The 27,807-nt window shown below is 41.7% G+C and overlaps 1 protein-coding gene across 3 annotated transcripts in view; it reads right to left on the bottom strand.

Moving 5' to 3' along the window:
• The window catches only part of cdk14 (cyclin dependent kinase 14), a 144,709-nt gene continuing 116,902 nt past the window's right edge, over positions 1-27,807 (bottom strand). For all 3 annotated transcript variants that reach the window (XM_084027913.1, XM_084027914.1, XM_084027915.1), the window contains one exon: positions 1-4,853. The gene's annotated coding sequence lies outside the window, so the exon portion shown is untranslated. The remainder of the gene's footprint in view (positions 4,854-27,807) is intronic.

Below are 27,807 nucleotides of genomic sequence, written 5' to 3'. Positions count from 1 at the left end.
TGAAGCATTAATAAATTTTATTTCCGGTAAAACAACATTAAACAACATTTACAGAAGGACATTACATCTTCCATAATAACATTACATACAGGTTGTAACAAATAATGCAACAGCTATTCTACTGTATACTATATTGTTTAACTTGATGAAGTGACTAACGACACTTCTGTTTTCCAAACCACTTGTGAAAATGATGTATTTTCAGTGCAGCGTACAAAAAAGAATAAAGAAAAAATAAAACGCAAAGAAGCTTTGTTGAAAAAACTTGCAAACACAAGATTCATTGTTCAGCACAGCGAAGATGCACATTGGATCCAACCTATATGTTTTTCCTTCCGATACCACTTCTGTTCACATGATAAAGAAAATAGATGCCTTATCTTCGTCACATATGTTTATACATATATGATTTCTCTTTGATAGCTTTAAGGGGACCTTTGCAACCCTGTATACACACATTGTGGAAGCATCACCATTTCACTCCGTAGAAGGTGGGTCTCCACCTTATTGATTTCCACCTTTGACTCTTCTATTGAGATCATTTCTCACAGTGCTAAATGTGCAATTCCACCAAGTCTTTCTTTCTCTGGACTTCTTTTTGAAATATATGAAGAACATTCAAGTTTGAGCAGAGTGTCTTCAGGAACTCTGCCCACACAGGACTCAAAAATATAAGTTTTTGTACAAGACTGCAGGCTGCCAAAGCCCCACAGAAGTAAGAGTGTTGGGGGCAAACAAAGCAATGTTCGCCACACCGAAAGTATGCACAAGGAGAAACATGCCAAAAATAATTATTCAGCTGCTAATACTGCCTGCAATCCCTTAAAGCCACAGGAGGCTGGGCAATCTTAGCACAGCTCGATGGTATTAACCCTCTTCTGTCACGCAGCTTTACTGGCATTTCCCACCCCCTCTCCTCCCCTTTTTTTCTGCCGCACAATCACAGCCTGGGGACGACACTGAAAAGCCACAAGATAACTTCAAGTACAGCATTTCTATGAGCTCTCCTCAATCTGTGGTAAAGGTTCATAACAAGGGATGATATTTACATTTGTAAGAAGGGCTGGGTTGCTTTGCGTCAGGCAAAGCAAAGGTATATATACTGTATATACAGTATGTGTGTATGTAGTTATATATTTATTATTAAGGGCAAAGCAAGTGCATAATAGTGACCATTCAGGCTGGAATGTAGGGCAATTTTTTTTTAAAGTGCATTTTTAAAACGCTGTTGGGGAAAGTCTAGCCCATGATCATTTATTTGCCACAACCCTCTATGGTTGAAGAAGCTGGACTGTAACATAGTTATGATTAAATCCCAAGCACTATACAAATTCCTTGTCTTCATTTTTTTCCTTCTTTAAAGCATTGGTTTAGACGTGGTCATGTCTATCTAATGTAAAGATGCAGATATCACTATCGGAAATGCCACCGATACAGCCTAAAATGCCGGATTGGTTATCTGTACATCCCAATGCCCGATCATCTCCGTTGACAGTTGCACATGTGCAGTACTGATCAGAAAGGTGGAAGGTGTAATGTTAGAAAAACGCCAGCAATTTGGCAATATTTACACTGGAAAATCCCATCAGTAAAGCAGCAACATGTTCCGGTATCAGAATCAGTATCAGGAAGGAAAAAATGGTATTGGAACATCTATAATCTTAACTCAAGTGGCTACACTGTAAGAGATAGGGGGATAAATTCACAGTCCTTGTTGTATGCATTCCAAAGTTCAGCCAAAACTAAGTTCCATCCAAAGGTAGCACAAATTTCAAGAAAGCACAGGAAAATGCAAATAATATGGGCTTTTCATCCACTACTGTTTTGCGAATGTTCGGGGTTGGAAGATCAAGATAAACAGTTGGACAACAATCATGTGGAAAACATTATAGAAATGTGGCGCTCATGTTTGTTTTAATGTACAATTTACGGAACGCAAGGTGATGTTTTCATCTGCTGAAACGATTTAACTTTTCAGTGGAGTGGAAGGTCCGTTGATGATTCAGTCAATGCATCAAATTTTCCACCTCAGCCAAGTGTAAAGATTTTAAGCCACATTTATATATATATTTTTTGCAAATCTCCAAATGTTTCCACTTAGGTAGTTTATGTACCAATTGATTGATAAAAAAAAAAGTCTTATTGCTACAACGTTAGCAAACAATTGCCAACCTACATCTCCAGTAACGGAGTAACATGGCCATCAAATCCCAGCTGCCAGAAAAACGATAGTCCAATATTGCTTAAAATTCAAGCCCTTTTCCACCAGCTCTTGAGTAAAATATCAGTCAACAAACACATACAGCCCAGACGGAGCTAACCACTTGATTCGGCTAACTCAAATCGCTGAGAATATTAGCTACAGCTGAACTTTGGAATGGATTTTGGTACTATATAAATATTACTCATGGATTAGAATAGGCGTGATTATATTACATAACTGCTGTATTAAGATAGAGATGAAAATAAATTCAAACCTTTCCTTGACATGACAGACTGCAAAACAAAACACCAGCTGGAGGGGGGCATGGAGGGGCTGCAGGGCAATACTGTACTGTAGCTGATGGGACTAGAAGGGAGTGAGAAGGTAATCCTTCCAGGCAAGACATCTATATTATAAGTGTGAGTGAGTGTGTGTTCGTTAGGCCGTGGAGCAACATGATAAGCATCCACACTTTCCAATTCTCCATGACGTCATATTTGCAGCCTCATCTCTTCAGTGAATCAACAGTTCAGGGCCATTATTGTTGTTTCAGTCGATTACAAACTGATTGATAAAGAGGAAGCCATTGTATTGATAGTACTTCACAATTATCACCATACGTCTAAGCTTGTAATAGTCAGATAATTTCACACAAAACATCAAAATAAAGACAGGATCAGCATCTTTGCAGATGATGCTATGTTTTACATATGACCTTTGTCGTAGTGTAATAAAAAGTTGCAAAATATTTAGAACGTGTACGATGTTGAGGGGCACACATATAGGGGAAGTCTCCACGTGACAGCACATGTCGCTGGCGACGGGACTGATCATCACCTACAGTACACACGGCACACACACACACTACCACACACTGAAAAGCACTCATCCATACACTTGTTTGATTTTGCAGATAGGAAAAGCTCCAGATCAAGCTTAACATTTGACTCAGCTTAACAAAACTTTGCAGTCATCATCATCATGTTTCTAGTAAAGTATTGCAGATCTTGGATGACGAACTTCAGATAAAGTGAAGGGGAGGATTGTCGTAGGTTAGACCAAACAGCAGGCCACACAGTCTATTGCCCTGGTGTTTTACCTTGTTCATTAGCTCATATGCATGGATGGAAGCCCCAATGCTTAGCTATTGCCCATGTTTAATACACTCACATACGTACAAGCACATACACACTGGTATTGCACACTGCTTGGTGCTGTCCCTGTTGTCTTATGTGTGCACCTTCAACATCTCCAGGAGAGATAATTAAAAGAGGCTTTTCAGTTGCAACATAAAACTCATATTAGTCTGGGTCCATTATGGAAGTCCATTGGTTGTAAAAGGGAATATTTATTATGAGCATTTTTCTCCTGTCAGAGTCTCACTTTTGCAGTTTTGGCCACCATTCTTACCAATTACGATACTTTTTAGTCACAAATTAGTCACGGTTGCATTGCAAATATTTAAAAGTACAACATGACTATCCATTACATTACATTGGAAATATAACCCAGGTTTAAACAAAGTTCAAATAAGAAAATGTGAGCATTTTAAGTTAAAGGATGTATCGTAAGAACTAAGTACTAGTACTCGGAAGGTGATTAATGTAAACAATTTCCCAATACCGCTTCCTATAATCATGTTCAATGGGGAAAACACCCATAGATATGTTTTGTTGCAGTCCCTAGGCTGGACACTAGTGGAAAATTGCAGCAAGGCTTGAAGTAGAATAATTTTCTGCAAAGATGAATGTTTGAGCTAACATATGCAAAGAAGGGTGTTACTCCAATATCTCAACAGCACGTTGTGTACTTGGTCCCTAAAAGTCAAATGTACCCGTCATTTAAAGCTAAATTCAACCATTAAACAAGAGATTAACCATGTCTTAATGCTGCTGATAGTCAGCAGAACAGAACCAAGGACCTCCAATATGGCTGCCAGAGAATGTGTTGCACCACCTGAAAGGCCTCCATTATTATTATTATTATTATTATTATTATTATTATGATTATTATTATTATTGTTGGTTCCCCAAATAAGCATTGAACCTGGCAAAAAATACTTTAGAAGTATTTCTTTTCTTTGAACTGACTGCATTGTCTTGGTTTCAAACTGCATTTTTGCTTGTATACATATGTCTCCTGTATGTGTGTGTGTGTGTTTGTGTGTGTGTGTGTGTGTGTGTGTGTGCGTGTGTGTGTCGTGTTTTGGTGTGAGCAGTATAGTGCTGAGAAGATGAAGCAATATTAAAGTTGTCCATTATATAGTCTACATGAGTATATCATACATACAAATATACATTTTTAAATAGGAGGCTAGTTACAAACACAAAACACAATATGTACCAATAGTAAAGTCCTTGTGTTTATACTGTGACAATGACATACTATGAGTTATTGGAACCTTATAAAAAGTAAACAAAATTTGATTTGCAAATGATAGCCTGAAATCTTAGGTACCTTTCATAATACACACATGCATTCATATCTATACCAAATGCTAACTCCCGTACTTACGCGCACAGACATACACCCACACTCTCACACATTGTGAAGGTAATAAATAAAGAGAACTGGTGCTCTTCCATTCGTCTGGATCTTCCATCTCAGCATCTCTGTCTTTTTTTCTCTTTTTTTCCCCCACGCCAGGCACCTGAAACACAGACAAGGAGACAGAAAACACAATCTGTCAGTATCACAGTTTAGAGAAATCACATTTAAAAAAACAATACTAAAGCAGTAACATCTCACATTTTATATACTTCATCAACAGTAATGAGCGGATGGGTCAACATTTATTCGACGTGCTGTCATTGTAGTGAACATCCTATGATGAGTGAGTGATCAGCAATCCCATTACTCTTTCACTAGTGAAGGGATTTTTAGGTTTCATAAGCCACAACATCATTTTATTATGTACTGAAATTATCCCTGACTAAGAATTTTCATGACTGATCGTCCAATCATATATCTGTTGTTTTTTTTGCCCAGTATCTCTATAAAAAAAACCTCAAGGTTACAAATCTGATGAGGACTTCAGTACTGAGATTCATCGAATGATTTTTGTGTTACCGACGTCCTCGGTCATCACGTTGTAACACCAATAATATTATGAGTCCCAAAGCTTAGCAGAGTTTGTGTTCAGTCATAGTGGAAAGTTAATGTCACAGATAGAATACCGTATGAATGCTGTTAGAACGTTAGCTAGCTAATCTGTTTAAAACTTCTGCTCAGGCTGATCAGTGGTGTTTACCATTATAACATGGCTTGCTGCGAATGTTACTAGTTTCGCTAGGTTTTTTTATTTATTTTTCCTTGACTTGGTCTTGACTCCGTTTTGTATTTACTTTCCACTTTTCTTGGTCCTGGCGTTACTAACTGATATAAGTTCAATGTCTAACCGTTACAACAACTTTGGGAAATATTTTAAGGGTCAACCATGAAGAGGGAAATTGAGGAGATGAGGGAAAAGACTGAATGAAGGTTTGAAGGGGTTGAAGAGGAGGAGGAAGTGGAAGATGAAGAGGGAGCGGAGGACGAAGAGGAGAAGGAGGGAGTAAAAGATGAAAGAGAAAGACTAGAGGATGCTGAGAAAGAGGGAGCAGAGGATAGGGAGGTGGAGAGACTACAAGGGAAGGAGTGGGAGAGGAAGAGGAGTATGAGTAAAGGGCGAAGAAGAGGAGGGAGCTGTGGACTAATAAATAATTCATCGCCTCTCTTAGGTCCCTTTCTACCTTGACTTTCCTCTTTACCACATTCTCTTCTTTTCTCGCTCTCTCTCCTTTTCTCTGTGTCTTACGCCCAGCCTTTGGTAGTCAGTTCCCAGTGGAGGCAGGCAAGTATACGTTACCAATCTCAAATGTTGGATGAGCGACTTGTTTATCTGCTGCTCCCGTTAAACAGCTGCATGCATATCCCCATGGTGAGCTCAATATAATTGGTAATTTTAATTGTAACTAGAAAATGTGCAGAGAGTGCAGATCTCCACCAGGCGAGTCTGCAACGGCCACTGCTGTAACGGCTGATTGGATAGAAATGGAAATTGGACCGTATAGCACTTTTCTTGTATTCCGACCGCTCAAAACACTTTACAGTTCAGCCGATCCCAGCTGACATTGGGCGAAGGCAGGTTATACCTGGACAGGTAGCCAGTCCATCACAGGGCTGACACATAGAGACAGACAACCATTCACGAGGTTCAATTAATATGCAAGATTGTGATCTTCACTTGTGAAAGGGCTAACTTCATTTGTCACATTTTCTCAAGGTATAAAAGGTCTTTAAGAATGATTGTCTCTTTGGCATGTACTGAGGAAGAGACACCCTGGTAAGGTTTCAGAATTGACTTAACTTGACTCACATGAGTCTCACGACTAACGACATTAACGACTGCCGTGACTAAATGTCAATGTTGACTTGTAGGTTCGTACAAGACAACAATAGTGGTCTCATGGCCTGTTTGTTTGACCCATCCACCTGCCATCCACCCTGTGTGGACTACCTCACACTTTATATCACTGCTTAGTTGCCTGAGACGCTAAAGGTACTGACCAAGCTGCGTTGCCAGGTTGGGAGTAAGAACAGGTTGCACTGTCATCCCCTCTTTAAGCCAACAAGGGATTCATTGTTTTAAAAAGGATCTGATGTACTAAGAACAGATGTAGGTTTCCGCTCTGCTGGGATCAAAGAGCACCAAGTAGGTGTGTGTGTGTGTGTGTGTGTGTGTGTGTCAGGGGGTTCCACTTGGGAAGCAGATGGAGCTGGTGGGTGGGTTTTGTGTTAAGGATTTAGCAGGCGTGGCCAGCTGCTGGCTGTCCTTTAATAGAGACAGTCTCACCCGTTGCCCTCCCCCAAAATGAAATCCTTAAAGTAGTCTGTGCTGGGACAGACATAGACACAACAATAGAAAGAGGACCAAATGGGAAAGGGGGGGACATACAAAGAGAAACAAAAAGACTAACAGAAACAAGTATGCCGATTTTAATTTCCGAAACCTAGCAGAGGTTGCAGCATTTTTTGGATAAAACCAACTGTAATAATAAACTCCTCCACACTTGACTGTCAAAGATTCATATTCAACCTTTGACCACAGACATGTTAGTTAGCATTTAGCTCAACATACCACTGTGCCCAGGTAAATCACCAACGAGCCGCTAGCATGATATATTTTATATAATAGTCCCATTAATCTACTGTGTGTCTGACCAATATCCATGACACCTTAAGCATCAATCTTTTCTCTTAACAACAGAAATGATTCATGTCCTGACAGACAGATTATCACTGATAGTGATATCAGAGACACTAATGGCACTTGCACACCTAGCACTGACATGCATCATGGGTGATCTGATCTGTTCACACCAGATATTAGGATGAGTCTCACTTCCCAGTTCTATATACAAATAAGGAAAACACCATAGAAGAAGTTAAACTGAAATTTAGTATCTAAAACTTTGATATTTGAAGGTTCCTGCAAGAATGTCATTTTTCAGCAATGTCTGGATGTTGTTATTTTCAATGTACCTGGATAAGCCAATCATCTTCTGAATTCCCTACGTCTCCAGACTGTGGTTGAAAAGTTTCATGATGATGATTATCCAGGAGGTCACAACAGGTCATCTTATACAGTGAAAGCAATTTTCAAAGAATGGCCTCACTTTAAACGGCTACTATGGGGACTAACATCACACATGAATACAGTTGGACTCATTGGATCCACAAGAGTCTCAGCTTTCCAGTCAGATCCAATTCATGCAATTCCCCGACTGTTTGGAGACCCCGGTATGCAGAAATATTCAAATACACCATTTTTTTTTTTTTAGAAAAGGTGAAAATAGCACATTTATAGTACATGGAGAAACTGTATATGAACCCGGGTTCTACGAGGACCCAAATGTGACTGTTAACATTGTAATTATATTACAAAATGAGATGGAAATTGTACATGTAATTGTAATACTTCAAAGTCAACGTTGTTGCTATATATTATTTTTTGGAGTTTAGTTAATAGTTACAGCTGCCCAAATATGATCACATCACGTTCGTCCCTACATTTCTGACGAAGTCCACTTTCAGCTGTAACCTTATTTTTCAAAAAATGTAAACAACATGTAAGACTTTTTTAGCATGATGCTACACTGTTTCTCCAACCAGCTGGACTGAATCAGACTGACAGACCCCCCCCCCCCCCCATCCCCCCACGGCCCCCGAAGCCCAGGTCAGGACACCTGACCCCTACCCCTACAGGGAGGTCTGGTTATGTCTGATCCTGTTTAATGAACTGAGTCAGACTGCCCTTATATGTCACTCCCTGAACACCCGAGCTGAGAAGGTGCTGATGGTTTAATAAGCTGCTTTATGATGTGTATGTATGTGTGTGTGGGGGGTGTGTGTTAGAGGATTTAAAATTCACTTACATGATTTTTTTCCATATTATTTTTCATTCTGACTTCTCACTGGAACTCGACTGTACTTTCCAGGGATTTTTGGAGGAATGCAGTGTTGTGGCCAAGTCTGTGTTGAGCTGCCACATCTACAACTAACAAAAACTCCTCTGTCTCTATAGCAAACCCGTCTCCTACTAAATAACGTTCCCATACAACCAAACCACACTCTCAATTATGTTTCCAAGGAAACCATTTTTTTTTTTAATGGACCAAAGAGTTGCAGTTTCAACAGTTTGAAAAACATGGTTAATGAACAAAACAAACAAACGAACAAAAAAAAAAACCCACTACAAAACAAACTACTCAAGCAACAAAACGAGGTTTGTCTAGTTTGGCTTAATATGATAATCATCAATGCAGTTCTGTTATCCAGGCTGCTCAACAGAGTCCAGATAATTTAATAGAAACAGGGAGGAAGAGTTCAGTTAAGGCGACCTTTCCCTACTGGCCAATGTCAGCTGGGATCGGGTCCAGTCCCCCCGCGACCCTTAACAGCATAAGCGTTGATCGATAATGGATGATAATAATCGCCATACTCTGAGCTGCAGGTTGTGAACCAAAACTCCCATTGAGATGGACACAAGTAAACAACAGGTTAGCATGAGTGGGAGGGCTAATGTTTGCTGGCCATCTGGGAAGGGATTTTAGTGCAAGTAGCTCTTTTGCACATGACCCTCAGCAAATTTCTTTTTTTATTTGGACATATTGACATCTACCTTCAACAACCGTCTGGTCTGTTCAGCCAATCACAAGGCTTTTAACAAAGAAATCTAGCAGATCGATAATTTCCTTATGTGGAAGACTATCTGAGCGAGTGAAAACCAAACAAAGGACCGGCCCGATGGAGCCTGCTTCCATCGTCGTGTGATTCCAATAACGTGATTCAACACGGAATGAACAGGAGGATTTGTTATGAACTGCTGTGCTGGGAGGGGATCAGCCGGTTCACTTTAGGGGCCTCCGGCTACATGAGCGGGAGATTCCACAGAGGCGCTGCTCGTTGACCTTCAGTTCGTTGCTTGAGCTGGGAAAGTTGTTTTAGCTCGATGCTCACAGCTCACAGAACTAACACGTCATTTGTGAACGGCACCGCACCTTCACACCTGAACACGCACGGAGCTAACAGGAGGTACTGGCATCTGCAGTACAGATTTTGGATTAAAGAATCTGTAAAATGAACTAAGGATGACTTTTTTATTTCACCATTCTCATGCCCGACATGCTAAAACACTCCGTTCAAAGTGTGTGTTTCTGTCTGTATGGCTACTCAGTAAAGTGAGAATGTGTCCAGATCCAGCGGGTAGGAAAAGGAAAGACCAACGCTCAGCTCCACAGCCTGCAGACGTGCCAGCTCTCTCTGCTCCAACACAAGCACTTTCTTCTTTGGTGTTCTTGCTTCAGTTGTCTGTCTCTGAGTCAGTGAAAATGAGTCTTTAAAGAATGCATAGACACTGTCTTGCACACACACACACACACACACACACACACACACACACACACACACACACACACACTTATTATGTACCACAGGCAGCCTACACTTTGCTGCACATTCATATGTTTCCTATTATCCCATGTCCTGGCTGCAGAATCTTCCAGGATCAGCAGTTGATAGCTGGAATCACACCACCCAAAAAAATTGCCGCACACGCACACACACACACACACACACACACACACACACACACACACACACACACACACACACACACACACAAGCATTTTCTACTGTAAAATGAACACACAAACACCCTCCTGCTTGCTGACACCTCACCCACTGACCTAGCTCTCCCAGTGCAGGTGTCACTGATTATGCACACATTCCTGCATGCGGTCCTCGGGTTTCTATGGCAGCTCATCTGCATTAGTGACCCCTTTAATTCTCATCAACTGACGTTATTGGATCAAACTACTTGTACTTGTGTGAGTAACAACAACAGTGGGAAAGTCCTTATGAAAACGACTATGAGAATGGAACAGAAAACAGAAAATCAGTCATCTGGATAAATGATATGTTAATTTCCTTATCTGTAGGCAATGGGATAAGATTTTGGTATCGGAAGTGTGCTGTTTCCTTTTGTAGTCCGATAATTGGCCCAAATTCAATCTCTAAAGTCGATTAAAATAAGCTTGTAAACTGGCTACTTTCCCCCCATCCATTTCTGATTCAACAATGTCAGGACAACAGGAGCAGAATCAGATAGGAGTTTGTTTTTTTTCGATGGGTGTTGCAACTACTTTGGAGCCATGCAATCTACCACTGAGAATTAAGCCATCAAGGCTATTTTATGCTCTCTTCATTGTTTCAAATTGACTGCTGCAGAAGATGCCAAATCAACACTCAGTTGCTGGTTGTTTTAAATCACAATCAAAAAACCTTCTCTACTCTCTAATATCGTGGACCAAAAGTCTCTCTGTTGGCAGATCTGAAAGCAACATTTGGAAAATAGCAATAATGTGTATTTTCGGCCCAGATTGCTTTATAAAAGCCAACGTGTTCTCTGCTTTCCACAGACTTGTATTGCTGGCAGGATAAAAGAGCTTCTGAAATGGAAGTAGGGGACCTTAGTGGGACGTTCCCTTGAAACCCAGAACACCAATTTGGATCAACACCACGACCCATTTAAACAGCACGGCGAGTGGAGTGCAGTTAAAAGCTCAGTCACCACTGTTCCTCGGCTCAGCTTGTTCTGCTGTGTGGGGGCTGTGGTGAGGAACAATGAGAGTGTACGCTGAGGGGTCAGAGAAAGCCCCGGGTGGGAACGCCTTCATCCATGAACTCGCAAACACACCCACTCACTGGGGATCGCCAGGTTCCCATTCCATAAATGGGGGGTATGTTTTTCTAGTCTGGGCCCTGGCTGACTTCCCTCTCACTGGGGTTTATGTAAGGTGATGGAAACACTGAGAGGATGCAGACGGCAGAAAGCGAAGAAGAAAAAGCTGGGGAAGTGCAGTGAGAGATTTAGACGGAAAGGATGAAGAGGAGAGCAGAACAGATAGATTACTAACGTTCGGAGCCACGAGAGGCTGCTGTCTGGCGTTTACACCAATGGTTTCACGGTTAATGTGACTGGCCTCATTAATGACCCTCCCTAAGCACATTCTGACATTCTGTCAACAATCTACTCTACACTAGCGTTGTGGGAATAAAGCGATTTTGGGAACACCAAACAAATAGCCAGTCCATTTTAGGCTTCACCATCGCCACTGATGCATTTCACATCAATCCATTAGGTCACATGGAAATAATTTACACAATAAGTGAAAATTTGACCTGATGGTTGCATCAGAGGGAATGCCAGGGGATCAGCAAAGGCATTAAAAGTCATCCTAAGAGTACCATGATCACTAAACAAAATTCCATGACAATCCATCCAGTAAGATAATTCAATCTGAAACACAGTTTGGGAATTTAGTCATATTGCTAATGTGGCTCAAATAAGTGTCTGGTATTATATATTTGATTAAAAACATCTACACTGTTTTATTTTATACCCAAGTGACTACATTTGAAACACTATACATGATACATTAAGACTAACTGGCTAATTGTAACTCATGCTTTGGAGGAGGCTGTGGAAGGATGCAATATTAACATCAATCACAATGTTCTTGTCCATTATTTGGACACAGTCAACAGAGTCTTACTTTGTCTCTACTTGCACAAGTCACTGATATAGGGTCCTTTAAGTTCACGCTAAAGTAATTAAATGGATATTTGACGAGTTCCCACTGTTATGAGCCTGATTACATGCCGCTGGAAGCCAATGGGGAAAGAAAAAAAAAAAGCAGTTTGGAAACTTGGCTTTCTTACACGTTAGGGTGTTTCATTTGAGGGCAGTTAGCTTTGTTGAGCCAGCTGAGCGTTTGCCAAACTCATGGTGAAAGGCTCTACTCAATTCATCATCATTCCCACGACAGCTTCAGTGGCTGTTTTCGGGGGTGTTTGCAAGGAAAGTCTCTGTCTCTCTACACATCAGGCTCATGTGCCAAGAAAAACAGTATCAAGACAATGTCTAAAGCCCTGCTAGCAGACCCTGGAGGCTGCAAATTTCATCAAATCTCGCAAGAATAAAGCGGTGGACAGAACCAAAAAGTAACTGAATATTTTACTATAGCAATATCATCATGGATCCATTTAAAAAAAAAAAAAGTTTATCCTGAAAGTGGCACAATGGAATTGAATTATGAGATTATGGTTTGAGGGTTGTGTTAGAAGAAAGCTCATCCATGACCAAACTGAAAATAGATTGAAATATTTTTCTATACAAATGGAAATTTTGGCCTGATGATGGTGGAAAGGTCACATGATCAGCAAAATCAATAGGATCCACCCTTTGTGGATGATGAATTTCAATGTCTACTATCATAGGAATCTCACCTTTCTACATTTGAGATACCTGATCATTTCTATTGCCTCTGGACAGCTATCAACATGGCGACGGCTGAGCTGGTGGTTTGCAGCTAACAACTCTAACAGTGCAAACAATGGCAACAGTGCTGGAAGGGCTAATATCAGGATATATCTGTGGAACATCTCGGGAAATCTAAAAGCCTCAGGGAAGCAAGGTCATAACGATGTTGCTGCTCTGCCTCATCTAAACGACCGTACTGCTCTCGCACAAAGCGCCGCTGCATGCAGTTGACTTCAAAAGATTCCACTAACGGGAAGTTTTATCAGAAAAAAAGCTCAGTGTACTGACAGCACCTGATGAAACTATGCTCATTGGACTCCGTGACAATACAACTGTTGGTTTATTCATCAGCTCGGCAGAGCAGAGGGCAACTCGCTGATGAGCTAGAACCCTGTGATCACATCTCATCTCCATATCCATCGCTGTGTGCTGACGAACCAGAGGGGGGAAGGGCTGATCAATGCTTTTCGCTGGCTTGGATTTCATCTGTTCCTACCTCCACGTCTATAGGGCTTATCAAACCGAAGACTTGTACTATTTTTTTCCAAGCTGCAAGGGAGTGAAATTCTGACTCAAGCCATGAAAATCAAGGACCAACACGAGTAAAAGCAGCCTTTTTTTTTTTTTTTATGAGATGACATAAATAATCCACATAGCTTATTTTAGATGGATGGACAGACTGGAAAAAAGGAATGGGTCAAAATGTAAGATTGGGAGTATAACCACTTACAACTTCAGGATTTTAAAATACACTTGTATCTCCTGCCTACTCTCCATAAAATATTCTAGGGAAGAATTCAGTGTCTCTCTATGACCAGTTAAACATTAAAGCCTGAACATTGCAGAAACACTGCACAGTTTGATCTCTTTGACAGGCTATTTATATAGCAAGGCTTAAACCTTCACCCAAACCGAGGCTCAAAATGAAGACATTGACACACCGCAGCTAACCTAATCTCTCAAGATAAATCTGTCATGAAAACGATTGTAGACATTTTTTTTTATTAATTTCAAAAGCCTTTTTTCCATTCTGCTTCATCTATTTTAGCTTCGCCAACCATTCCGTGCTTCAAGAGATTAAATTGTCATGATGACTGGTCTTGAAAAAAGCAGCATAGGAATCTCAGGTTCATTAACGTTGGTGAGAATGGAATACAGAGTAGTAATATACAATCTGATTTCAGAGTAGGGGCCCTTGGATGTTTGCCTATGCTGGTCTAGAACTCCACGTGTCTCTACATGGACACAAATATTTATTTTTGTGATGCTCAGCATGACTTTCAAATGAATATACTGTATTTCAATTGGAAGTTCAAAAGGAAGTTACCTTTAGGCTACAAAATGACTCAGTAAGGTTACGAAAAAAACTCATGGTTGCGCTTAAAATAACTAAATACACTCAGATTTAGGCAACAGAGCTAGGTCTACCTAACTAAGAGGCGAACCATCACGAATGAGTCACTTCACAGCATTATTATTGTCAAATACTGGTCTTGTAAGTCCTGTCTTGTTGGACCCACCTGCCCACCGTAAGTAAGGCTTAGTCTTTCACAACATTTAAAGAATACACGATTCCTGTCCCAGTGTTCAGAATCATTAGTTCGCATTTTATCACTATTTCACTGAACTGCCATGAGGCAGGCATCATTAAATATTTATATATAATTGAAGACTTTACAAACTATAATTAAAACAAGTTAATATTTCCCCATGGCCTGATGAATTCTAATTCAACAGATTTAAGTCTATTTAAGGATTTGCCGACGCACATCAGAGAGGGATTCACTGACTGGAAAACAAATAGGTTAATGCCACCAACAAAGTCTCATTCCAAAGAGTCAAATACTGTTGTATGGATAGTGCTCCGAAGAATCAAACTGTGACAGTAGGGTCATATTCTTATAGACTTTCTGCAATCAGAATTATTTTTGCAACCAGAGTCGCCGCCCCCTGATGGCCAGCAGAGAATGCAATTTTAAGGCACTTCAGTTTTGGCTTCACTTTTCAGAACTGGAGGTTGCTGCCTGGCTATCAATAGGACCTTTAAGGTTCACATTTAGGCAACTCACACTACATGGTTATGGGTTAGGGAAAGATTATGGTCATGGTTAAAAGAATGCTGTCTGTTTGTAGGAGACATGATGCAAACCTCAGTGTCTGGTGTCGAAGTCTACCCTGACGTCGAACTCCCCTGTAAGAGGTTTTGTGGTGTTTAAACATTTCCGATTTTGGTCGTCCAGAGAAAATAAACATTTCACTTTAAGAGTAGGGACATCAAATGCTGTCATTGTTCTGATGAGGACGGTTTTGATTCTAACAGTACAAAAACACAATATTTCACAAGAAGTGCATGTAAATACTGGGTAATTGCATTCTGGGCTCCATAAAGCTTCTAAATGACAGTGTGGAGAGCAGACTCCCACTGCAGCCAACCATTGTACAGCCAAGTGAAGAGCCAAGAGGCCAGAAGGTTAATTTTAGATTTCTGTGGTATCACTTGGAGTCTGCTGCTAACCCTCTGTTTAGGCTTCTTGCAAGCCCTGCTCGAGCTCCACACACACACGGCAAACATTTCATACATCATTTTCTCCTCAATGTCAGACATATGTAATAGGCAGTTGGTCTTGAGGGCATTACAGCGAGATCAGATCGTTGTGGTGGTGTTCTGGCAGCTGTGGTGTCACTTTCCTGTGAATTACAGCTTGTGTTGAAAAGACTGGGTGTTGCCCACACTGAAACATGGATACCATATCCGATTCCAAGGAACATTTGTTTGGAAAGACACCCTGACATTTTGAATTGTTTGGAGACAGTATCGACAAGCCATTGTTCCCACTTGAATGTGAAGAGAAAAACATATTTTCCAGAGAGTATTTGTACATTTGAAATCAGTGACCATGTAGCATTTCCTTCCAATTCTTGAATGAAACAACCATATATTCAGGCACATATTGTACTCCAAATTCATTCAAGTTTGAACCCAATAAACACTATCCAAGGCCTGTTAGCATGTATACAACAGTTAATGGGCCATCCCAGCACGTTAGTATTCCTCCAGCACAGTGATGGTGGCTGTGAAAGCTGCTTTTATTGAAGAGTAAACGGCAGCATTTAGTGAGGAAATCATACCATTCTATTTGTGTAAGTTCTCCTCTCTCTTTCTAATTGGATTATAGGCAAATAGAGACAGAAGGGGCATGGTACATAGAGCAAATTTAGGTATTCAGGATGGAGGGGGGAAGGGTGTAAGTAAGAGCCTACAACTGCAGAAATTGTGTAGGCGTCAATTTGTATACCTGTGTCTTGTATATTTGTGGAAATGTCCAGTAGTGTTTGGCTACATGTACTGTATGTGTCTCTATGTTATAAGACACTGGGTTCTTCTCAAAGCCAAGGAGGCCTCCTTCGTAGGACGGGTCCTCTAGAGAACTCTACACAGTATGCCAGTGTGCAGAACATATTATTTTTTACTTTATTTTGAACAGTTCAGTACATTATTACTAGTAGAAATATAGAATGTGTATTCCTCAAAACACTATAAAGAGATTCAAACAGGTAGGCCTATTAAACTGCTTCCAAATTGTGGAATCTTCTAATAGTTTCATATTTTGGGTTTAAGGAAGACTGCAGCCATGTTGGGTAGTGAGCAGGGCATTCCACTTTCAGTCTCGTTTTCTGTTGTATTGTCCGACTCCAGCAATAACTTTAAGCCATGGTGCATATTGCTCTGGATGGGTGATCAATGAGTGGAGAAACATAATGAAGGGAGTTGCCCCCATGCACGGCAGGAGAGCACATGGAGTGATTTGACAAGAATGAAAATTATGTGAATCATATGGCTTTCAGTCACCAGATCTCAGCCTGGCAGAACAACTGTAGGAGATTTAAGTGGGACATGTTAGACAGCCCCCTGCCACCATCATGGCTAAGCAAAATCTATGTAATGTCCAATTGAGCCCATGGGCAAATAGAGCCTGGAGAATTCGCAGTAAGCGAGTAGGCACGCTGATGACATTTCTATCACGCAGCTCACACAAAACTGGAGGAAAATAGACATCCGAGGGTGAAGAAGAGGGGATTTTCATGCAGACTGCAACAGAAATGTCTAAATGGAGAGACACTGGGATTCAGGAACTGAAATTATCTGTAAGGGCAGACGAAAATATTGGATGTGCACGGACAGGCAACAACCTGCGATGTACCTTGACTGATAGTGTGACATCACGTTGGCCTGTGCGGATGCGTCAAACTTTAATCACATTTAACATTTAATTACCCCAAAGAATAGATTTTCCCTTCATTTGTCACTCATCTGTATATTACATATTCAATCTGATGATAAAAGCTAGGCAGCATGTCCCAGTGGCTGTACATGGGTGTATTCCAAACATGACTGGTTTCTACCCAGTTCACAGAGTTCTAAAACACAGTGGTCTGTTGGAGAGCAAACAATAACAAATAAAAGCAACACTTCCATTGGCCTCTAAGTTTGCATTGCCCAATAAATGTGTGGTCTGGCCTATTCAACAAGTCTACTGTGTGTGGGTAAACATGACAAACAGCTTCCTCTTATAGAGAGAGAAAAAAAGATGCAGTTACCATTGAGTCTAATAATCCATCCATCCATTATCTGTATCTGGGTATCCTGTTCAGGGTCGCAGGGGGGGGGGGGGGGGGGGGGGGGGGCTGGACGGCGGAGGCAGGGTACGCTCTGGACAGGTCGCCTATTGGCTGATAGATAGAGCCACAGTCTCTAATCCCTCATACAGGCAATTTAGAGTCATCAATTAACTTATCCTGCATGGTTTGGACTGTGGAAGGAAGCCAGAGAAAAACCCACACAAACTCCACTCCACCCAGAAGGCTGGCCCGAACACAAATCTGCGAGGCGACAGTGCTAACCACTACACCACCCGCCAAGAATCTAATAATGCGATCTTGAATATACTTACACTTTCTCCCTATATGCAACAGAGTCAGCGGATTTACATTAGATTCTGTCCTCATTAGAGTTTCTAAAAGAGATAAGAGAGTGAGATGGGATAAGGATGGTCATTATAACATGCTATGTAATTAGTCTAAACCCCCCTTGCTCCACGCCAGCTGTACATTCCATAATCCATATTCAAATGCAGCGCTGACACAGAAACAGTGTTGCAAAGACCAAAGAGCACCACTGGCACGGTTGAGCACTCGGTGCCAGCCTTGGGGATGTGTTGTGGGATTTTTGGAAAGATTTGAAAGGGTAAGGACTGTAATTTGAAGGACCACTGGCTTGGATAATGCAATCTGTATTTCTCCCGCTTACAGATATAAAATGCAGACAGACGCGAGCAAATGAGAGACTGCAAAGCTGATCTTGATCCAAACTTTCTACATCACCTCCTTAAACAGTGCGGGGAACACTTTGTTACGATGAACTAGGAGAAAATGAAGGGATGCAATTCTTTTATAAATCCTTCATCCTTTTGTCCTCACGCAGCTCCTGGTAGAAAGCAGTTCAACGGCGCTGCTGTTTGGCCTCCAGTTTACAATTCTGTGTGATGAAGATTTAGTTCAGCATCGCCCCCTCTGGAGAACACTATTGTCAAGTGTATTAATTAGCCTATTTTGTGTAAGTATAACGATCTGCATAGTTTAGTTAATTTACAGGGCATGCATGAGAATGATGGAGGGGGATTGCAGAGGAGGAAATGTGCTTTGGAAATTTGTTTCATATTTACATAATTATTTAGAAGCTCCTGCTGATGCAGAAACTAAAAATTTTGAGCTTTAATTTATTCCAAAAAAAAAAAAGGCTTGTTTGCTCAGGGATTGTGCATAGGGACTCAGCTGGTTAATCAAGCATATGTATAATTCATTTTCCAAGCATGGGGTCTGGCACTGAGGCTGTTAAGATGAGCATTTCTAAATGTAATATTTTCACGTTCTCCCTGTGAAGTCAAAGGCATATACTCTGAAGACTTGGACTATATCAATAGCGCCCAACCTAAACATCGAATCATGTAATAGGAGGATTTTTCTGAGGTTGACAATATGGATCTACTACCGTCTCCCCTCCCCCTACCTTCAATCCATACACCCCTGCTGGGAGGCCCACAACACAACATTTTTAGGCTATATATATTCAGTAATTGTGTGTTCTGTTAGAGCAGCTACTTTGTTTCAAGCTTACTGTACTGGAACATGCACACAAACACACAATCCTACATGAACACACACACAAACACACACTATGAGCTGGGATTGAAGAGCGAATAATCTCTACGAACCTCTCGGCCCATGACAAACCACCCGAGATCCCACTTACTACACTTAAAAAGACTAATTACCAAGCCGCATTGCAGTGAGCAGGCATGTACTGTAAACTGGGCTCTCGATGAGATTGTCAAGGCCATCGCTGGCACTGATATTTTGGACTAAAGTTGCTGGAGATATCCTGAGAATATAGGGACAAATTTGTTCGACATTCTTAAATGAAGAAAATGATCTCATTAATTATCTTTGCGGTTGTCCTCGATGTCCTTTGATGTATATTGTCGATGATTTGGGTATTCATTCATTATGCCTCGTCATTTGTTCATCCCTGTTCTAACTCAGAACCAGCCACTTGCTTCAGCCAGTCTGCTTTTCCATCTTTTTTTTTTCTTTTTTTTTTTACGGACAGCTAGGTGGAAAAGATAACAACCCGCCCACAAAGCTCTGATTGGTCAATTGTTTCTTCAACCAGCAGAAACAGGCATCAATGAGCATAACACCAGACCTGTGTGAATGTCTGAACAAGCCAAGATTCAGGAGTCTGGAAGCACATTAGATCTTTACCTAATGCTAACCTAACAATATGACACCTAAGGCTGTGGCTACACTTTTCAATGCAACTTTAGGGTGTCAGATGCGCCAGATTGGAACACAGCTTTGTCAGCATGTGTGCGGTACAACTCGTTCGAATAACACAATGCCCAAATTTGTCCTGTGCTTTGTGTGCCCCATCATCCACCCAGATCACCTACCCTTGATCCTTACGCTGCAAGGATGTCCTGGATTGAATAACAACAAAAAATTGCTGGAGAATTTGATCCAGGCCCAAAATGACAAGCTTTTGTGTTTTGGTTTCTTTGTATAATCTCTGTTTAACACAGATAACACGTGATGGGGTTGTTATCACAGACCGGACCGTCGTGCTGCTTTGTACGATCAATCAAACTGCTTCATCTCTTATCACCGCAGAAGTAGGTCACCCTGATTTGATCGTGTCACGATTCTAAATAATACAGTACAATAACGATGATGAGACATTTTGTGGGTGAGAAACTAGCAGCAGGAAAATGTTTTTATTCGTGTCAGCCAACCCAACCATCTTTCCTTTTTGCTGCTGGTGGTTAACGTGGCAGTGGGGTGGAAAATAAAGCAGTGACTGTCAGTGAGTAGAGGTAGCGATGGAGAGCGAGGTAGTACGGCGTAACTGTTAAGCTCTAACCTTTCATTAAAAGAGGCTGAACTGTCAGGAGGCAGAGCATGTGAAAAATGCTAACTATTCACTCTTCGGGGTCAGGAAGTCAGCTAAGCAAATAAGCGGAGTAATAACGTAACAACATAATCAGATTACCCTGGACGGTAAAAAAAAAAAAAAAAAGTGTGGTTTTGTGTAGATAATCAGCTGCTGGGGTTTCTTCCTGAACAGGAGAGAGCTGTGACATCCCGCTGTGAACAGACGTGTAGCTGCAACTGGGTAAACACCGCAAAGGGTTAATAAGCTGCCAAACACCCCCGGTGCTGGGCTTCACAGGAGCCTGGGCTGTGCTGGGACTAGGAGCAGGGCTGGAGGGGGAGGAGGAGGCTGGACCTCCCTGTGTCCCATTGGGACAAAGTGGGATCCAACCCCACCCTCCCCCTCATCGACTACCGCTTCTCTCTCTCTCTCCCAGAGTGCTGGAGATTTAAGTCCGTCTCCCAGGTAACACACAGCTGCTGACAGGCACACACACACACACACACACACACACACACACACACACACACACACACACACACACACACTCTTAATAACAGGCCCCGCAGTGCAGAAAGCGTAGGGCCTTGTTAGCCAACAACCAGGCGTGAAATCACTGCACCGTTCTCTCACCACAATGAGTCAATCTATACCTCCTGTTTCTCATGCCTGTGTGTGTGTGTGTGTGGGTGTGTGTGTGTGTGTATGTGTGTGTGCTGAAGATGAGTGTGTTTGCTGGTTTCCCTCCAGGCCACGCAGAGCTTCATGTTTGACTGGGTTGGCTGTCTTTTGTTTCGACTCCTCTGCAGCTCAGCTCCAACACACACCTCACGCTGTGCATCCTAAACACAATATCAGAGGATTAAGTTAACTTTCCCCGACTTTAAAATAGAAGGTCTTTATCGAGTGCTTTTTCATACACCTGTTTCACGTGCACACGCTTCCCCTTTGCCGAGGTGGAGAGTCAGCCCGTTGGTAGCTTAGCGTTAGCCCGTCGAGCGGGATAAAAACTGATGGAAAATAGTTTCTCTTAAATACATGATGACATAGGCCTACATGCTTATGCTTAATTTTTGTGAAATGTACACACGAAGATATGTCTGTAATAAATATGGACCAATGAACCATTTTAACATGAAGACATTTTCTGTGGCAATATCTCAAAGGTGACTCTGGTTGCAAAAAGATGTCTGATTGCATAAGAAGTCTTTGAGAAAATGATCCTACTTCTCTCTTGATTTATTACCTCAGTTAACATTATAAACATGAGTTTATGGTCTCAATCTCTAGTTCCAAGTCTTCTTCAATACAACATGATGTTCATTTAGTAAATTATGGTCCATTTAGAGTCAAATAGACATAAAGCTGGGTATGCTTTAGGGCTGGGCTACCTTGTGATTGACAGGACACTACAATGGCCTCCGATGCAATTAGCTACTAACATGACTTTAACACTTGAATTGTGCACTAAAATGCAGAAGGCTTCACAAACCAATGGATGCTGCACAATGACTACGTCCACTTGCAGATCAATCCGCTACTGAAAATAGTTCCCAACAAATACACATTTCCACCCGTTTGCAGAGCATGTGTTATCCATGCCTGAAAGTAACATTAATGCAATACCAGACGGAAAGCAGCACTGAAGAGTGGCGGGAACTTTTCTTATGCAATCTTGTGCCTCCTTGACAAAACTCAGACAACACCAGCTGATGAAGTCTGTTTCCTCGACAGACTTTTTGGAAAATCATTTGCTCGGCCTTTGGATGGGAACAAACAAGTCGGTATCATCGGATGCGAACACCAACACTTCCATTTTTAGATTCTTTCATAGAGAAACACTGCATCAACACGTAAACACTTCCTGCTCCAGTTTTGTGCCACTGGAATTCTTTTACAGAGTCGGAGTGAGCGGCAGCAGTTGCTGCATTGAAGCGTCGCGCCGCTCGTTCTCTCTCTCCCTCTAATCACAAGGTTTCGGGCTGCGGCATTATGCTAACTTACACTGGCAAAGGGGAGGGGCCAAGGGGCTGCTTTGATAAGTCGAGCATGGCGAACATGAATGAGGCAGCGACAGGCGAGGCAAAACACACATTCATTCCTCTCACAATGCTGAGCAGCACTTTTAATTAAACCTTATCCAACATGATGAATAATGCAACAGCCTCCTCGCAATCCACCGTCTCCTTTCTGTTGCTCACCACGCTGCGTTCAACCATCTCATCCAGTCACATGCATACATTAGGCAAGAGGAATGGCACAGAAGAAAAGGCTCTGCTCTGTCTGGTGCACAACATAATAAATATACAAAATGTTTTATAGATTTTCCAAAGAGGGGAGGTGCAGCGATGGTTGTCTGATTGTACCGTATGCATGCAATGTCTGCTGTTTTTGTCGCTTTGCTTGGAATGCGTCAGAACTGACATAGCGGGAGTTGTGGTGAACTAAAGGTGCACATGTTGCCGTTCAAAAGAAGCATTCACGCTCCAAACTAAACGGCAGGTATAACTTCTGACTGGATTCGGCCTCTGTTCCAAGGGCAAAGGGCCCAGTGGGAAGCTCATGGAGACAAAGTCAAACATAACATGCTCCCCATGGGAGAGAGATGGCCTCACTGCATCAGACAAGACCAGCCGCTGAGAAACACATCAGTGCCTCTCTTCTAAACTCATGGACACACTCCTAAAGGGATAGAGAGAGGGGTGGAGGAAGGGTGAGGGGGGCTGGAAGGGGAGGAGGAGCAGGAGGAGGGGGGCTGCCGGTCAGAGAGAAAGGCAGCAAAAGGGATATTCAGAGCATTGAGGAGTGAAAGGATTGTATGGGAGAGTGAACCCATTACAGGGCAGACTGGCTGGGGCATGGGAAGACACGGAGAGGGCTGCAGGGAGGTGCTGGGTTGTATTTAGCTCAGAGGGGATCAGCGGAGGGTGGCTTTGCCAGGGAAACCTCAGAGACTCTGCTGAACCAGACAGGCCACGGTTAACGGACGGCTGCCAAAGTGAAATCTGCTATGTGCGATGTGTTTGATTCAACATGACATGACTACAAACAGGAAACATCATGTGTCCGAGACCTGATATGTTCCTGCATATCTTTCTTTCAATGTATCCAGTTAACCAAAATGTCCCCACTTACCCATCGTGCTGTCTAGACCTGAAGGATATATTGGCTCCTTGGGCTGATGCCAAAATGTCTAATTCTGTATCTAAAACGTCTGTTCCAACATCACTTCAATGGAATTGTATTTATGTTGTATTGAAAACTAGAATAAGCATCTCATAGTTGTATGCCTTCGCCGACCAATGGAGTTAAAGTCCGTTCAATATGTCACCATTTCATTATTTTATCCTACAGAGAAATGTGTGTGAAATTGTTATAATTAGCATGTCAATTATTGAGTTATGGCCAAAAGAAGGTCACAGTGCCAAAAGTTGTGCCAAATTTGTACCCAAAATATCGCATTCACTAAAATGAGATGGATGCAAGGTCACAGTGACCTTGACCTTTAACCCTCTAAAATCGGATCACTTCTGCCTTGTATCCAGCTGGATGTTTTTGCCAAATCTGAAGAAGTTCCCTCCAGGTATTCACAAGATATCACATTGACAGGAATGGACTGGACGGATCACGCTTTTAATCACGGGGATTTTTTTCTTGGCATTTAGGAATGATATTCCATTTCTGCTAACAGATTTCCCGAAATGCTAAACTGGCCCTTTAAGACTGCTATGAATGATTCTTAAACTGAAAACCTTCCATCATATCCAACTAAAACAACATCAAGCTTGTCAATCTTAAATAACTTCCATGCATTCCTCCACCTGTATGCATGTGTTCAAAGACGTTGCAGTTTCGGCTTAATTAAAGAAACACGAGGTCTTGTCAAAAAGCTGCAGTTCAATGGGTACAGTGCAGTTTATAGACCCGAGTCAGTGTTTAGAACTTCTCTCGGAGACTTGGGAGATGACACAAGCTGAGTAGAAAGTCTGGAAACCACTCTATCGCCCAACAACATCTGTTAACAATACGATATGGTTAGGATTAGTAACTAAAACACTCATTTAAGATAAGGGGAAGATTGTAGTTACAGTTTAAAAAAAAATAACATTTACTGTTGGATTGTGAAGTGCTGCATTCAGCATGAGCGTCTGAGAGAAAAGCTAGACACAAAAAATAACACACTCTTTCCTCCGTTGGCACAGGATGGACATCATATGCTGCAGAATCGTGCAACATAAATGGAATGCCAACGGATATTACTCAGTGAAAAAAGATATTACAAAAAACTATTTTTTTTCTTCAGTTGGCTGAGGAGGAAAAGTTGGCATTTCCAACAAGATCAGATGCATTGAGCACTAAAAGAGAGGAAATCTTCTGACTACCTCTTGACAGTGTGTTTCCTGCTTCTTTTTCTTTTTCCTGCAAACAAAGTATACGTGTTGTTCTTCCAGACATAACAGAAAAGCTAAAATACCAATACAGAATAGCCATCCTAACAAATGTTACGGTTCCTAAATGCAGTTTGGAAACACGTTTCTGTTAAACATAAAAATCCTAAATCTCATCTTAAACTCAGATAAGACAGGATTCCAGACTGCTGGAAGTTTCTTTGTTGAGGCTCCTGAATCCAATCAGTGAATTAAAGCTATATTTTTTCTGCATATGTTCCATTACTGAGCTTAAGCTTGCCTAATTCAACGCTAAGGCTCTGCAACATATAACCAACAAACCTGAACCCAGCCTGAACCTTTGCGCAACCTGACGACCTTCAACAAGAATTTCAACAAATACTAAAAAACACGACTCACACTAGGTTTACTAATGAAACCTCATCACATCCTCTTGAATATATTTGCCTACGGGTTGATATAAAAGGTATTTGCAGAAATTTCTAAAATGTATATAACCTGAGCAATATCGTAAACATGACTGCAGGGAGCTCAGTTCAAGCAGGCACACGTCCTCAATGTAAACACGAGTTCGTATTCAGGTAGTGAAGGCTGATCTATCTTACCGGCAGAATAAGTACACTTATCTCACTGCGGGGGCAGGTCAACTGAACACTACTTCAAAAGGAAATCAATAATCATAATATTTCTTTGCACTTTCTGTAAACAGGCCCAGCGGCAGGGAAGCCTCCCCCCCCCCTGCTTCTCATTTAACACTCCTCCCTTTCATGCACTGACGTTCATATTCTTGCCACTCTCTTCCCCTGCAGTGTGGGCTCATGTATACTGGGCACAGTGTTTCCAGGCCGCTCATATACAGGGCTGCAGTGTGCCGTTAACATGCAGACTCCCTGGCGAGTGTATAATTTGTGAGTCATGTCCAATTCTGATCGAGTCGGTCTCCTGCTGACTTCCTGCTTGGGCTCGTTGATGAACGCCGAGAAAACAAATCTGGTAAGCAGTCACAAGACCGGCACGTCGGGAGCCAACAACAAGTCTGAGGCGCTGAAAAATTACTCTGCTCTTTTTGGATTGAAGCTGCCGCGTTTTCTGCAAAAAAAAAAAACGCTGTATCACTTTCTGCCAAAGTGTTCTTCATCATAGTTTAGCATTTCCCTCAGTATCCATGCCATTGTGGGAAAGAATATATAGACCATGATGATGGGAAACTCCCTTTTCGGAACTCAGGACAATACACGTACAGAAATACAATGAGGCCTTGGAACCAATGTAGACGGTTATCAAAATAACAATAATTACATGAGACGGAAAAAGTTCTATGGGAGTTGAGAATACGTCCTCAACTACTGACGAGGACCGTGCGATTGAGGTCAAAAGCTCCAGAACGAAGACACAAGTGGATCACGAGTTGTGGTTGTTTTGCTGCTGCTGTTGCCATGACGACCACAAACAACTTTAGACTGCAGGCGTTAACTTTACAGGTAGCTGGGTTCCCAGAATGACCCACCAGCAGAACAATCATATGACTCAAGAGGAGTGTTCTCTAAAGGAACATTTGCAGTTTTTTTGGCAAAATTCAGTCAAACAGCGTTGCAACTTTCTGAGAAAAGTCATAGTACACCATTCCCGATTATTACGCAGATTTTTATGGTTATTATATGGTTATTTGCTCGATGTCATGGCAGAATAACATGATTAAGCCTGGCGAATAATATTCAGTGTGCTTGCTGCACATCAGGCACACTGAACCAGTGCCGTTCTCCTGTGGTACATTTGAACTTTGATATGTCCAAAACTAATCAAGGAATTTTAATTTGATTTTGTTTTTGTTTGGTGTGCCTGAAAAAAGCCCAATGCCTTCCCTTGTAGTCACCTCAAGTTTAAAATACCCAAAATCTACTCTCCCATTTTCAAACTCACCATCCAACATAATAGGCAAGTCTGCACCGACTCCATCCACAAAGAGCATCTGGACCAAAACTCCTACCATGATGAGCAACTTATGGATATGCATCATATGCGTTTCCAGTCCATATCATCAGAAGGGGAATTTCAATATCGCCAAATCTTAAGCTACAGTAAAACTCACTCTATTGATTCTACATCATGAGATCAGAGGAGGTGGAGAGCAGCAGCCTGGAGCATATGGTACATGTCATTAGCAGGATCTGATGCAGCTGATAACCATAGAGGACCAGTAGCGCTGTGCTGTTGTTCATTCAAAATACAGACCATTTGATCATGATATTGGTCAGTATATTGATCCATAGGTCAACATGGCAGTTGGGTCACTTCTCAATTTATAGCTTAACAGTAAACTAAAGAGACGAGGAAGAGGCAATGGATAATGCATTTTGCTGTTGTCACTGTCCGCACCTGGCGGCAACCTCCGATTCTGAAGAGTGAAACCAAAGTTGAAGTGCCTTAAACTTGCATTCTCTCTACTGGCCATCAGGGGGAGACTCCTCTGGTTGCAAAAATAAGTCTGATTGCATGAAAGTCAATGAGAAAATGACCTTATTTCTCACTTAATTCATTATCTCAAGAAACATTGTAAACATGAGTTTATGGTCTCAAACTGTAGTTTTAAGTCTTCTTCAATGAAACATGATGTTTATTTAGTAAATTGTGGTCCATTTAGAGTCAAATAGACCATAAAGCAGGGTAGGATTTAGGACGGGGCTACCTTGCGATTGACAGGACACTACCACGCTACCAATGCAGTTAACTAAGATGACTTCAACACTGTAAAGTTGACCTTGAATTATGAAGCTAACTTTGTTAACGGCTTCACACCAGAATCCAGATGGATCCAGATCCAGTAAGGTTGCTACTGGGGGGA

Source organism: Eutrigla gurnardus (genome assembly GCF_963514095.1).
Source record: "Eutrigla gurnardus genome assembly, chromosome: 14".
Classification (NCBI taxonomy): domain Eukaryota; kingdom Metazoa; phylum Chordata; class Actinopteri; order Perciformes; family Triglidae; genus Eutrigla; species Eutrigla gurnardus.
Note: the sequence above shows the minus strand (reverse complement) of the source record. Positions and strands in the feature narration are given on the sequence as shown.